Here is a 16162-nt window from a genome sequence, read left to right as displayed (position 1 = left end):
ATTTAAAAGCAACTAAAGTTTTTAAGTCTACGAATTAGAGAACATGTTAGTAAAACTTTATGTACTAGCAAAATTTACAGTCCAATGGATGTCCCCATCCTCACTGAGTAATACTGTATTTTTGAAATAATGTCGATATGAATGTAAGTTAAACTCATATCGGTAAAACATCAGCAATGGCCACCCTTAATAAATATCATATAATAAACAAAAAGAGTTAGAATCTTTCCTAAATTAATTTTTTACCTTTCAAATTTTTTTAACTAGATATTAATTTAGTAAAATTACGCTAATTATTTGCAATATAAACTCAGGTAAAAAAGGATTAGCCAATAAACGAGAAATTGATCCCCCACTCCTCAAGTAATGATAGAAAATATTAGAAAGGGGAGGGAGGGGGGCGAGAGGTGTAATTATTACTCAAGGACATTTTTTCATATCAAAGCTAGGGGTAAGATAAAAATTAAGGGCCATTATCCCCTCCTTCCCTGATGTTAACTAGTTAATTAGATGTTAACCTGCTATTTGTAATAATAACAAGACTAATTAAAGCACTAATTGCTTAACCACTTTTATGCGGGATTTTAAAGCCATAAGAAATTATAAATCACAGTATAAGTAAGGATGACTACATCCATAAGTAGCAAAACTCATTGATAGGAAAATAATTAAACAGAATAACGGCCAAGCAAATCTTTAATAGCAGCCAAGAAAATTGTATTTTCAATTTGTCACAATTACAAAGTAGACGAACAGACAGAGTGAGCTATGGAGTAATTATACATTGGCCAAGTGGAATTTTTAAAAAAATCTTTTAGAGCAGCCGAGAAATCATATTTTCCTTTAATCTATGTTAATGACAAGCGACTGGGCCGTTTGAAACTATAGAACAGCTTCGCTTCTATAAAATAGAACTGTTAATGTGTAATTTAAATGACTTTAGATAGCAAATGTTAATGTGACATGATGAAATCTAACAACTACTTTAACTTCATTACATAGTTACCACGGCTCTAAAGGGATAAGACAATGGCTGATAAATTGTTGTACATCCCCAATAAAGTTATTATAAAATTTAAACTAATTAAAATAAAATTTTCCAAACTCTTCAAGAAAATTATGCTGTCATTTTTACTCTAATAAACATTTAAGATGTTCTAAATAAACTGCAAAAAAGTTTTTAAAGTAGCAAACTAATATGATAGAAAGAGACATTTTTAAAGGTTTTATATAAATTGTCCACCGAAATGTAAATAATTTTAAAAGATAAATCATACCCCACTTCAGGACATACAGTATAGAAATTGAACATGTAGTATTCTATTTCTGTATTCTTAAATGACCATAAAACAAATAAAATTCATATATTTTTTTAATAAGTAGAAAGGTCTCGTTTATTTCTCCCTACCAAAAAATCAAACATTTTATTGTCAAATTTTGATATGTAAAAGGGCCAAAAAATTGCTATTGAATGACATATACAAACGTAAAAACAACTTATTTTTTGAGGAGATAAGACATGTACACTTTTTTCCCACCAAATTAAAGTGTTAAATAAGTCAATAATAATACACAATGTATAAAGGGTGTCCAAATAAATAGATCTCTTTAAATACAAATTACGAGAAAGACTAAACTACATAACTTTTGTGTCATTTTTGAGGAAGACTATTCATATGACGTCATATAAAGGGAAAATAAAAGGGAAGGGGGGGGGGGAAATCTCTTCAAAAGATATGGGAGAAAAGACAAAAGTAAAAAGGATATTCATAACAGTTTGAACTAAAATTTTCTTTACTTATTTTTGTTGTAGTAAAAAAACAGTTTCTTTAACCCTTACAGATCGGGCCCCAATTCCCACCTTAATAGATCGGGGGGGGGGGGTCATATTGACCCCCCCCCCTCTATCTCGGCTCCTGTTACAGATAAAGACGTAAAATTTTTTTCTGGTGGTTCATGTGTATTTTTAGAGAAAATTATTTTTTCTAGTCATAGCAGTCAGGCCGCTCCTTAGCCGCTTTTTAGCGGCCAGCCGCTAAATTTTAAAACAGCTGTAGAGCGGCTAATTTTGCAGCTAGGATGACCAAATTTTAGGACGAACTTTTATTTTTCATAACAAAAAAATTACTTTTTATGATCATCGCCAAAAAACGGCAAATAACGGAAACCGCCATTTTCGGCGGTTACGGCGGTAAAACGGCGGTTGGCACCGCCAATTAATAATTCTTTCTGTTTATTGTTGCTCAAGGATTAACCAAAAAAAAATATAGGTCTCTAGCTGTAATAGAAGCCACGATATACATGATATATGTCTGTAGTAAAAGCCGGACAAAAATCGGTCATAATGTCGGTCAGGGAGCGGTCAAACGGTCATAACACCACTTTTCTCAGAAGGTCATTGATATCTAAGTATTCACCAAAAAAAATTTAGGTTTCTACCTTATACACAATAGTCATAATGTAGAAATTAGGATTTATTTAGAATTTTTTTCTAATTTTGGTGCTACACAACCGACTTTGACTGGACGCCACGACCGACACACACCAGATATCCTAATAAAATCAACTCTTGCCGACGTATAATTACTAAACTTAAAAAGTCATGAAGTCACAACTCTCTATCTTACCTACAAAAAAAATGACATTGAAAAAACTAGAGGGGGGGGGGGTCAATATGACCCCCCCCCCCCCGATCTGTAAGGGTTAAGGCGTGACGGACTAAAAGACAGAGGGACAGACACAGTTAATTATAGAGTAGCTTTTCAACTTTAAAAAGGCTATCTAAAAACGATGCCTATAAGGTTATCAATTTCGATTTTAAAACATATATAGGAATTTGAAAATGTTTTAAATGCATTTTATTTTGGACAACTTGTAACACACATTTTAAAGAAGAAAAGGACATGTAATTATCTATTAAAGACCAATTTAAACTCCTTCAGATAGCAAATTGATTTTTTTTACTATACAAAATGGTCATTAATAAAGGATTTTAATTAGTCAAGATAATTAAAAGGTGCCTTTTAGAACATTAAACAAAAAAGGGGGAGAAACTCAGTAATTGGAATGTAAAAATCATAAGAGAAAACATATTTGTGCTTTTATGACATTAATTTGACTGACATTTTCGTCGTGATTATGTCCAACAATATAATGAAACATATATGCATATCTGCTACAAAATTGTTTAATCTACTTACTTACATTTAGTCTTTTTGAAGAAAAAAATTTATGTTAAACAATTAGAAACCAATATCTACCATGGAATTACGGAGAATAACAATGACTACAGTTCTATGTTAATACAATAACAGTACAAAATTTATCAAGTGACATAATATTAGAACTAATTTTATTAATACTTTTTTTACTTATATAACAGCAACCTTACTTACAAAATGTGTTATAAATTGCTAAACTTAGTTTACTGTTCTTGTAATGTTTAACCCAATTCCTATTGTAATTTTAAGTAAAAGCGAAGCTACTACAAAATGTACTCATGAGTCATATACATCTGTTTACGTTCCTGATGCAATTTTATTGAAACTATTCTGAAATACTGTGTATAGGTGCATGGGATCCTCTTGGGCTCCACCCACCACCCCTCCAGAGAGCTCCATTTTTATGGCCAGTAAATTATTATTCTTTGTACTTTCTTATTTTATCTGCAATAATATCAATTTTCATAAAAGTTATTCATAGTATTATAGTTTTCCGCGGATATTGAAATAAAAAAAGATTAAAACCAGTTTGTTAGCCCCGAAGGTCCAAGCTAGCAAAACTTTTATTAATATTATGTTTTTTTATATTTTAATATTCGTGGAAAATTGTCTCTAGTACGATGCTATACATGATTTTTCAGATTTTTTTCCTGGAAACAGGTTCTATTCCAGCGGATATTAACCGGTTTCTAGGCCATACTAGAAAACTTTTTTTTTGTATTTTCCATAAACGTCATTTGAAAACTAATACCTATAGAATTAAAAAAAACCTGGGTTTTATTGATTTTTTAAAATTTGCAATGCACTAACTCTATGAGTGTAAAATATTGCCTGAGGTAGCTAGAAAAATGGTAGAAAAAATGGTTGTTGATTAAATTTGTTAATAGTGTTGTCCTTTAACTTTCTTTGTATATATTGTTGTCAAAATTTTGACGTTTAAACTAATCTTATATGAATTGTGTGTTAAGATATACAAATTACCAGAAAATCCATTACTATTCCAAAAACAAATAGAAATTCACAGTTTTAGGAAAATAACATTTTTTGTTGTTGTATATTGATTGATTTTAAAATTAGAATACTATAGTAATTTAACTGAAATATATGTTAGCTTCATATTGCTGCGCTATTAATGGTTATGATTGTCATTAAATAGCTATAAATTATAAAATGATTATGAAATAAAGATTCCTCAAAGTCCAAACTCATATCACAAAAGTTGCCACTGTCAGATTTTCTTCATAACTGAACATTTTTTATTCTCTTAATATTTTTATCAAGCAAAGTTTTTATCTTTTAACTAAATTAAATCACGGCTGTAAATAATGTTTTAATATTTTATTTATCACTTGATTTGTCTCTAAGTTATCACAAAATTTTGTTGCTAATTGTTAGTCATATTATTTTTGAAATTTTCAGAAAAACCGCGAAATTTTCAAAAAAAAAAGTTGTTTGTGTTAATGTCACTCCAATTTAATGAAAACTAAACTAAATAAGTGAAGAAAATTTTTGAGGCGGTATTATCATTATTATACCAGGGGGGGGGGGTGGAGAAGTTCCCCCTCCCCACTTTAGCAGGGCCGGATTTTCAGAAGCCATTTAACAACACGGAAAAGGGAATGGGGGGTAGGAGATATAGGACAGTAAGTGGAGTTGGAGAGGGGTTGGTTTCTACTACTACTCTCTTCTTTTTTTTTGGGAGGGGTGGGCTTAAGGGGTATGGGGTAGGTTTTAAGGGGGACCATCTGTTAGCTTTGAGTTGAAGATCTTTATATACAAAATTTATGGAGTTTTACTAGGGTTTTGGCGGCGATAACATGTCAGAGAATTTTTTAAAAAATATTTGTTAAATCGAAATGGATGTAGAATATACGTGAATATTATGATAGGGAAAAAAATTTCGTCAAATTAAGCTGCTAGCTTATAGATCAATAATGGGTTAGTTAGTTCTTCCAGTAGGAGGGGATGCGGAAATTGTTATTTTAGCCCTCTACAAGTTTCACTTTATTTGATATGATACATTATACAGTACATAATAATGTGGTGTAAGATCCAAGTAATAACAAATCCAAGTCCGTCAGTAAATTTGAGCAGAAGGATGAAATTCTATTGTAGACCTGTATTAAGTTAAGAAGCGTAGCAACTCAAAACTATGGTCAATTTAAGAAGGTCAGTAAACATTCTACAATTTGAATAAGAGATGAACGTCAATCGGGATATTTCGGCTAAAAAAGTTGTACAAATGTACATACACTTTTTTAGAGACACTATTAGGAACACAGTAATAGTGTCTGACTGATTATGACGTAACAAAAAAAAATAGCCAATGAGAGGCCACTATAAATTTTACCATTGGTCAATAACGGCCTCTCATTGGCTATTTTTTTTGTTACGTCATAATCAGTCAGACACAATTACTGTGTCCCACTATTAGCATTTTTGGTTTTCTTTTATTTCACAGAAAATTTAAAATTGGTATAAATATGAAGCTTTTCTGATGTATACAATTTAAAGTTTTTTACTCGAGAAAGTGAAATCGTACTTTATCTTTGTCAAATCAGCAAGATTGATTGCAGTTGTTATATTCTTTTTTGTAAATTATCTTATGAATTTTTCATGTTTGGTGGATTATCTGCGAAAAACTTATCATAATTGTGTATACTTGACACTGGTTGCTGTGGGAGGTGAGTTAAGCAAAGAGGGAGTCAGAAACATAGCTTAAAACCAGCTCAAGACATTATAAAGCTTCCTTGAAAAGTACAACACTTAACAATATTAAGATTCAGAAAAAAAACTTTTACTAATTAAAGCATCATGTCTTTTTATTTATAAACCAACTGAAGATTGTTTTAAAATGAAACACTGTGTATTAGATTTATCAACTAAAAATGTGTTGATCACTCTATGTACATTATATTATAAGATTATGTTTAACTGTATTTCACATTGAGACTTGCATTCGGTTTTAATTACTGTGCTACTAATGGATATGATTGTCCTTGTTTATTTCAAATTTTTCCGTCGTCTACTTTTAGAAGATTTTTTCAAACAATCAGGTTTATATGTCTGTGAAAGATTTGGGGGGTTGCAAGCCGGCGAATTATCACACAGGGGAAGGAAGGCTTCTGGGGGGAAAATTTAGGGGTGGGATAAGAATCATGTAAAAAAAATAAAAAAAGGGGGCTTTTAGTATTCCCTGATTAGACAGGGGTAAACATTTATCAGCAATATTTCTATGAGAAATCAGCTTGAAAACATTTAAAAAATTTAATACAAAAATTTAAAAAAAATAAGTTTTCTAAAAATGTTATGATTTTAAAAAAATGGCAATACGACGGGACACTTAAAAGTCCTACTACTTTTTAAAAGAGATTCGGGGATAGATAAATGGATGATCAATTAACCATCGGCCTAATTTAAAACAACTATTGTATTCTTTGATTTCATATGTTAAACCCTGCAGGGATATATTTCTGAGTTGATAAGCCTGCAGGATAACTTTTAACACATCATAACCTAACCTATCCTCGCGCCTTTCACCAGATTTTTACGTTCTCTAATAAAGTGAAACAATCAGCGGGCTACAATAACGATCCCCCCCCTCCTCCCCTCCGACCTCCTTGCCCCTTACTTACCCTCCTACTGGATGAACGAATTGACCAATATTATACCAATGTTAAAAACCTAAAATGACAACAATTATTCCCCTGTCATAATATCCACGTATATTCTATATCCATTATAAAACAAAAATCTTCCATTGACATATCCTTATATCCCTATTTTTTTGTTACTTTACTCATCTGATGATGTAAATAGGTATACTGAAGTCGCGCGCTTGGACGGTCATCACACAACCACTTTACTCCTGTGTATTACACGGTCACATATATTCAATAGGCTACGAATGTTCGAAAGTTGAAGTACAAACACAAATTGGTTCTAAAAGCTTAATTAATGTTGGGTTTTAATGATCTTTTTTGTTTTAAACTATTAGTAAATAAAATATTATGATAATTTAAAAGAAACTTGTATGTACAAACTCTGTTCTGCTCCAAATTGGATTGTCATTGACTAATCAGAAAGGCAAATTTAGCTTGTATGTAGTTCAGTGTCCTGTGTAAGAAAAGCTTTTTTTGAAAAGAGCTTTTTCCAAAATTTGAGGCCACGGATACGGTACGGACTTAAACTACATTTGTTTTTGAAATTTTCATATCTTTAAAAAAAATTGCTGCAATTTTTAGATGCTACAGCTGTTTTTTTTTAGCGGCGTACAATGTATTTAACTTTTTAGTAAATTGTTATCTGAATTCATCACTAAATTGTAACCAGTAAAGGATGAAGGTATAAGTATATGCTCGTATCTATCTTGAAAATGTATGTTAAATTTAATTTTTAAACGCCACATACTTTTAATCGCAAAAACTTAAATCCTTGACTATTTATAGTGAAACACAGCGTCTATGTATTGGTAACAATTTCCACTAATTATTGATATAACGTGCAAATTCTAGCAGCCTTTTAAAATTTTTGTTATGAAACAGTTTAGGTCGGGACTCGAACTTTTCTCACAATAAAAGGACTTTTAGATGACTTAAATTGTTTTAAATTTTCCAGGATATATAACTTTCCCTATATTGATGAAACTACTGTATTACAATTCAGAGAGGGGAAGGATAAAGATCGTTCAATTAAATAATCTACAAAAAATTGACTCCCCGAAAATAACTGTCTAATAATTACATTTAACTCATGATATTTGAGGTAGGATAAATATGTTGCCTCGTATCTTATCCCTTTGTTCCTGAATGCAAGTGGCCCCTAAAATCTAAAAAAAAACACCAATTTAAATTTTTATGTCGTCAATTAGTACTACAAACTTGTAGACGAGGAAACTTGAAAGGTTTTTTAAAAGCAAAGCTTTTCTATAATTAGGGTCGGTCCATCCGTCGATTCAGAACGGATAGCTTTTTTCGCTACTTTAAGCATGTTAGAATTGTACTATCAATTTCAAACTTTGTATGATGATTTCTGTAGTAGTTAGGTACGATTTAGAAAGTGTAGCAACTCTAAATCGTTACCAGAATGTCCATATGTCCCAAAACATTATCCTGCATGTAGGCACTTTTTCAACAAATATACTTACAATTTTATTCGACTTTTATAAATGTATATTGTATATTCTGATTATTCAGTGTTGACACTCTACAAGTGTTAATGTTTGTTTGTATTCTACTACCGTTTCAATGCTTCCCTTTATGGATGTTGTCGTCATTGTTTTAATGGAAGTTAAGCTACCCTTAACCCGTGGCCGTGGCTTAGCACGTAGCGCATCCGACGAAGCCCAATCTGTCCCACTTTTGAGCAAGACGATTCCTATATGACGTCATATAAAGGGAAAAGAAAAAGGGAAGGGGGGAAGAAAATCTCTTCAAAAGAGATGGGAGAAAAGGGAATCGTCTTGCTCAAAAGTGGGACAGATTGGGCTTCGTCAGCGCATCCGATCGTCGTCGGGAAGGTTATGAGTGCGACCCTCGGCTCAATACTGACATTAATAGACAGAGTAGGGGGAATGTCTTGGCCCAAAAAGGAGCAACTCATTACCACGTCTTGCTATGACTTCTAGAAAAAGGTCATGCAATCAAAGAGCTATTTGTCTGTTAGGTGTTGCTTTACATTACATAAAAACCCGGGCGTTTGAACAGAAGAGGAGAGATTTGGCTCCCCTTAGTTATCCTTGGCGATTGGACCTGACGTTTCAGAATCACGAACATAAGCCTCACCATTATGAAGTAATAGATACGCACTCTTAATCTCACAATATCCGCTAAATGTAGAAATGAATTGCGTTTGAAAACGAAAAACAAGATTTTATAATGGAAAGGGGACGCAACCCAATCTTTCCCACTTTTGTAATACTTTTGTAGGAACACGATTCCAGTGATGTCATATTTTTCTTTCCCGAAAAAGGGAAGGGGGGAAGAAAATCTCTTCAAGAGAGATGGGTAAACCCCCCTTTTCTCCCATTTCTTTTTTTCTTCCCCCTTCCCTTTTACGGAAAAGAAAAATATGACGTCACTGGGATCGTGTTCCTACAAAAGTAATACAAAAGTGGGAAAGATTGGGTTGCGTCGGAAAGGGAATTGTCAATAATAGTTATTTCTCGTATCGTATTATAAACAGCTTTCTGCTGATATAGAAAATACAATTATAAGATTAAAACCAGTTTTTTAGCCTCGAGGTGCCGAAGGCACGGGATAAAAAAATACTGGTTTTAATCTTATGATTGTAATTTTTATATTCGTAGAAAGCTGGATATAATACGATGCTAGAGACATATAATTATATGATTAAAATTTTCCAAATAAATGAATAAATATTCTAATATTTGTAGAAATTATAATGGATTATTGAATAAAACACATATTAGTTCTATATTTCGTACGGACAGACAGGCCATGTTTCTATAGTAGCTGTGCCTCTAATAAAATATCAGAAATTTAGATTAAAATTTTTGGTTTTAATTATTATAATTATGTGAAAAAAATAATTTACAAACATACAAAACCTTTGAAAGGACACTTCAATGTTTATATTTGTCTTCTTTTGAGGTTAAAGGCTTGAAACCTAGCAGCAGTTGATTTTTTATTGGAAGTAGCTATTGTTCATCTGTTTCTATTTTTACATCTGTCTTTTAAATGTTATATTTTGGTACTAGCGGCTTCGCCCCTAGAGTCCCCAAGATGTAATTGAGTGAAGAGGAGGTGGGAGGTAGAAGCGTAGAGGTTATTTCTCTTAAGAATGTGGGAATACCTTTCACCAAAAGTAGATAAAAAAAACCTTACCTGGACCTAGGAGAAGCTTTACTGTGAAGGAGAACCATATTTGTTCAACGGTTAACGAGACAGATAGATAGACATCCTGTTACTTTTATGGAAGGATTATTTTACAAAATTGTAATAATTTAAATAGAAAAGATTTTCCCTCTTCTTTAAAAGCTTTATTTTTTCAACGTTATCGTTTGACTTTATCTTAAAAACTTTGTAATGGCTAATGTCCTTTTAAAAATTAGACGATATTATTTTATTAATTGTCATCCTTAATATGTTATTAAACAATGACCGAGTAAATTTTAATAAAATTAATATTATTATTCCTGTGTTAAAATCGTGTCATTATTGTCATTGCTTTTTTAAAAAGCGAAGCTTTTCTATAATTAGGGTCGGTCCGTCCGTCCGTACGTCCGTCCGTAACGGATAGCTTTTTTCGTTAATTTAGGCATGTTAGAATTGTCCTATCGATTTCAAATTTTGCATGGTGATTCCTTTAGCAGTTAGGTACGATTTAGAAAGCGTAGCAACTCTATAATCATTACCAAATTGTCCGTACGTCCATTTTAAATATGTTGATTTTTTTACTTTTTTAACATCAAATTTTTATGTGATCTAATCATCGGATTGTTCTGATTTTTGGTATATTGATTGCTGGGACAACAAAGTATAATGTAATAAACGAAGCAACTCTATAATCAAGTCCTAAAAATGTAAGTATGTCCATAAACATTATCCTGTATCAAGCAGTTTTTTAACAAATTTACTTACAATTTTGCTTTCATATTAGGATTATTCAGTTCTGAAACTAAGTGTTAATGTCCGTTTGTCCTACCGTTTCAGTGCTTCGCTTTTATGGATATTGTCATCCTTGTTAAAAAGCAAATTCTTTCTATACTTAGGTTCGCTCCGTCTGTGCGTCCGACCGTCTGTCTGAAACGGATAGCTTTTTCGTTGATTTAGGCATATTAAAATTGTCCTATCAATTTGAAATATATCATGGTGATTCCTGTAGTAGTTATAGGAAGCGTAGCAACTCTATTATCGTTATCAGGAAGTCCACTTCAAACATGTTTTTTAACCTTTTTTTACAACAATTTTTCATGTGATTCAATTATCCTATTTGTCTGATTTTTTAAATGCTGATTCCTATGAAAACAAGATACAATGTTATAAGCGTAGCATCTCTATAATCAAGTCCTAAAATGTAAGTATGTTCTTTAATAGTATCCAGAAATTTTTACTTACAATTTTGTATAGACTTATACATTTATATTCTGCTTTTTCATTTTAACACTCTTCAAATGTTAATGTTCGTTTGTCATATCGTTTCAGAGCTTTACTTTTATGGATGTTGTCATCCTTGTCTTTTTTTAAAGTTAAGCTTTTCTATAACTATGATCTGTCCTTTCGTTATTCCGTCAGCAGATTTATAGTATAAATGTATATACAGACAACTACTTCCCTTACTTTATCAAAGACCTCTTTCGTCTGCTTCTTGCGATGGAGAATACAGTTATTTAACCCTTTTTCCCTCTAGCGTTTTACTCTAATATTCCGTCTGTCCGTCTTTCGGTAAGTTAAGGCATAATAGAATTTGTAAATTTAGTTAATAATATTACAAAGTTTCAGGCCCCTACGTGCAAAAGTCAAAACCGCTATTATTTTGAAATGTAGGCCAAAAAAATACATTATATCCAGGGAGGGAAGGGCATTGGACTTTAAATTATACTGGAACCCAAAGTTTTAATAACACGTTCTCTTTTTTCTTGGCTTAAAACTTTGGGTATTGAAATTAAATCTTGGGTGGTTAGAAAATCTAATTAGTGTCCTAACTTTTCCACCAATAATTTTGATCAACATAAGGGAAAATTTATTGACCACTGTCTTTTCCCTTAAGATCCCTGATATTATATTCAAGTTAAAATTTGGAGAAGAGCTTTCTAACTTTTTACGTTTTTGTGTATTCGAAGAAATAATTACTTAACCAAGAGTTTGTGCAATGTTACTAATTTTTAGATTACAAGAACGATAATGTCCTATAGTAGCGAATTATTTAGAAACGATAAACTAATCATGAACGTATGGCTTTTGAGAGAGAGTTATAACGGGAAATAGAGTGAAAGAGGGGGGGGGGTGCCCCCCCCTCATTTTTAATTTTAGTCAAAAAAATTAATTTTTTTTGGGGGGGTGGGGATTTTTCATTTTTTGGGGAGGGGTTTGGGGTGTCCCACCCCCCAAGAAAATAGTTATAAACCTTCCCGGGACCTATGATTAGCTACCCTGTTAAGGAGAACCCGATCGGTTCAGCGGTTAGCGAGATCCTTTGGTACAAACATACAAACACACACACAAACATCCTGTTACTTTATTATAAGGATATCTAAAGATGGGGGTAATATAAAAATTAGCGCAATAGAAGCTTTACAAAGTGTCTCAAATGATCAGCCGTGTGACGTCATAAAATGAGGGATGAGAGGAGAAGAGAAAGATTTAGACGTTTTTTTATGACGTCACAAAGCTGATATTTTGAGACACTTTGTAAGGGTACATATTGAAAGTAGCGCAGTTTTTAAAATTATATAGATACTTGTTACATAGTTAGAACATTGAAAATTATGGGCACACTTAAGACACAAGCATAAAACCATACCAATTTTCTCTCTCTATCTCTCTCTCTCTCTCTCTCTCACACACATTCTATCTCTCTCTATCTCTCTCTCTCTCTCTCTCTCTCTCACACACTTTCTATCTCTCTCTCTCTCTCTCTCTTTCTCTTTCTCTCTCTCTTTATCCTTTTCACTCTCTATTTCTATTTTTTCCTCTTTAATTACTTTCTCTGTCTCTCTGTATGTTAGGCATAATAATAGTCATTTGAAGAACTACAATTTCTCATTTAGCCCGTAATAATCTCAAACTTTCATACTTTTTTTTGACCACTTATATCTATCTATCTAATTCTATATGCATTTCTGTATTTACCTACAAGGACGTCCAAGATTTTATTTTTTGTAGAGAGGGGGGGGGGGGGTGGTTAATATTGGGGTTGGATGTTAAAACCCATATTTTGGGTGTAAAAATGTAAAATATTAACCTGATTTGCAATAACTAAGGGCTTTAAATGATGGTGCGAAGCAGACTAATTTTTTTATTGTTTTTAGAAATTTTTTTTGGGGCGATAACATTTTATGGGGTTTGTAATATTTAATTTACTTATTCCATTAGACTCCCTTTCTACCTATGTAATAATCCTAATTTTATTTACAAATGGCTATCCTCTTAGCCTTTAGAGGCTTTGGTAGAGGGGAATACTATTTCCTAAAACTACCATAATCTATCTATTATCTATTTTTGTAACTATCAACCTATCTATTATAAATTTATAGTTTAATCCGCTGAGATTAAAACAAGGCTACAAGGCTGTAGTTTCTAGTAGAGAAGGTACTTTTTGTCGATCCGTTGATATGTCTGTACCGGTACAGAAAATGAGATTTTTCTTAGCTGCTTTTAAAGATAGATAGCTGAAATTTTGGTGATGATTCGGTCAAGCTTCGAAAGACACAAATATTTTTAATGCATATTCTCTATTTTTTCATGAAAACTTAAAAAAACTACTCTATAACTCTCTTTGTCCGATTTTCCATTCATTATATTGTGCTTCACTACTTAACTTATGGATGTCATAACTATTTCTCTAAGGGGCTACCCTTTCCCCATATCTCGTAAGTCCTAGAAGTTGCCCTACAACAAGGATGACAACATCCATAAAAGCAAAGCTCTGAAACGGTAGGACAGACAAACATTAATTCTTGTGGAGAGTCAGAACTGAATATGCAAAATATAAATATAAAGGTTTTGACAAAACTATACGTACATTTGTTGCAATACTTCTTAAATACAGAATACTGTTTAAGGACATACTAACATTTTTAGGACTTGATTATAGAGATACTTCACTAAAAATATTGTACCTTGTTGTATTAGGAATCGGCGCTCCAAAAGTCAGATCAATCGGATTATTACATCACATAAAAATTTGTTGTTAAAAAAAGTTAAAAATCATTATGTTTAAAATGAACGTAAGGACATTCTGGTAACGATTATAGAGTTGCTACGCTTTCCAAATCGTATCTGACTACTACAGGAATCATTATGCAAAGTTTGAAATCGATAGGACAATTCCAACAAGCCTAAATTAACGAAAATAGCTATCCGTAACGGACGGACGGACCAACCCTAATTATAGAAAAGTTTCGCTTTCAAAAAATATAAATTAAAGAGAAGCATTTACAAAAATTTAAACTTTAACCTCAATTAGCAAAATAGCTTAATATGATATAAAATGTAACTTTATTAGGTAATTATGTTAACATTGTTATAATGTAAAATTTATGATCGAAAATCATGAAAATATTTAAAGTATGGTTATATTTATGCCTTTTAAAATTTTAGCGGCTCTATAACTAAGGCAAAAGATGCCAGCTATTAATTTTTTTTATCACTGAATTACGTTTTATCCTTTTATTGGAACTTTTAGTAAGGGGGAAAAAATAGCAGAAAACCAACCTGGTACCTTAATTTCCTTATCTATAATAGGAAATATTGCAATTATATTTCATTGTCATATTATTTAATCCCTTCTGGTTACTTCTGTCAGACTAAAATGAGAAAGAGAATATATACATATTTATCGCATCGTATTATAGACAGCTTTCCTGGATATTAAAATAAAAGATTATAGGATGGAAACCAGTATTATTACCTCATAGGGACCGAAGGCCCGGGCTAACCTAAACTGGCATCAATTTTATGATTTTTTAAAATTCGTGGAAAATTTTCTGCAGGATTTTTCGGTTAAAATCCCCCGGATATTAATAGGAAAGATATATATTTTTATCTGCTAATTATAATGAGATCAATCCACATTCTGCCACTAGTGCATTAAAATGGTTAAAACGGTCTGTGTTGCATTAGTTATATACCCTAATTCTAAAAATAATTGATTTATTTACCCATTGTCCTATCTCTGTTTAGTTAATGGTTGTCAGACACCGAAATATAAAAGATAAATGAAGATTTGATTTTGCAATTAAGAATTTAAAGCATGTATTTTCTTGCCTAGGGCTGACCATTATCTTGTTTCATATTAATCAGGGAACTAAAGGGATAAGACAATAGCCGATAAATTGATGTATATCCCCACACATATACACTACCTCTTCTGTAGATTATAATTAGTGGTTGAAATATGTGGATACTCAGCTAAATGAACCAACCAATCAAAATTCAACAAATGTCTCCAAAGTTGTTGAGCCCACAAATATAATAAACGTTATGATAAAACATTGGAGACTAGTGTAATAAACAGTCCAATGTCCCCTCCCTCCCTGCATACAAATATACATTTTGTCTATTTATTACTAAATTAATATCTATCTATCTAACTATGTTTTGTCATTTCGATGCCTATCGTAATATCGGTGTCTATCTATAATACAAAGTAGAACGATGTCTGTCTGTCCGTCTGCCTGTCTGTCTGTCTGTCCCTTAAGATCTCGGAAACCACTGAACCGATTGGATTCTACTCTTCAGGGAATATACCTACTGGTCCTGTGGTGGTTTTAGGCTATTTTCTTGGGGGGTGGGACACCCCCAACCCCCCTAAAAATGAAAAAAACCCTACTCAATTTTTTAAAAATTATTTATAATTTGTGGGGGCATCTCCAGAGGTAATTATTTTTTCCCCTTAAATTACCTCTTGGTGCAAAGCCCCTAGAGGCTAGGGGCGAAGCCGCTAGTCCTATTATATAAAGTAGTAAGCGTTTTTTTTGTCTCTCTTAAAGGATCTCGCTAACTGCTGAACCGATATTGTTCTCCTTTACAGTAAAGCTTTTTATAGGTCCTGGGAAGGTTTTAAACTATTTTTGGGGAGGGTGTCTTCACCCCCCTCCCCCCAAAAAAAATATTTTTTACCTACTCTTTTGAAACTCAAATTTAAAATTGGATGAGGTCGACTTTTCCCCCTCCTACCTTAAGTGCCCTAGAGGCTTCTAGGGGCGTAGCCGCTAGTTAATTAATAAACAAGGATGACAACATTGAAAACAAGGCTCT

This window comes from Acartia tonsa, chromosome 11 (assembly GCF_053477335.1).
Source record: "Acartia tonsa isolate MP-2025a chromosome 11, ASM5347733v1, whole genome shotgun sequence".
Taxonomy (NCBI): domain Eukaryota; kingdom Metazoa; phylum Arthropoda; class Copepoda; order Calanoida; family Acartiidae; genus Acartia; species Acartia tonsa.
The sequence above is the reverse complement of the archived record's forward strand: the minus strand, read 5'-3'. Positions refer to the sequence as shown.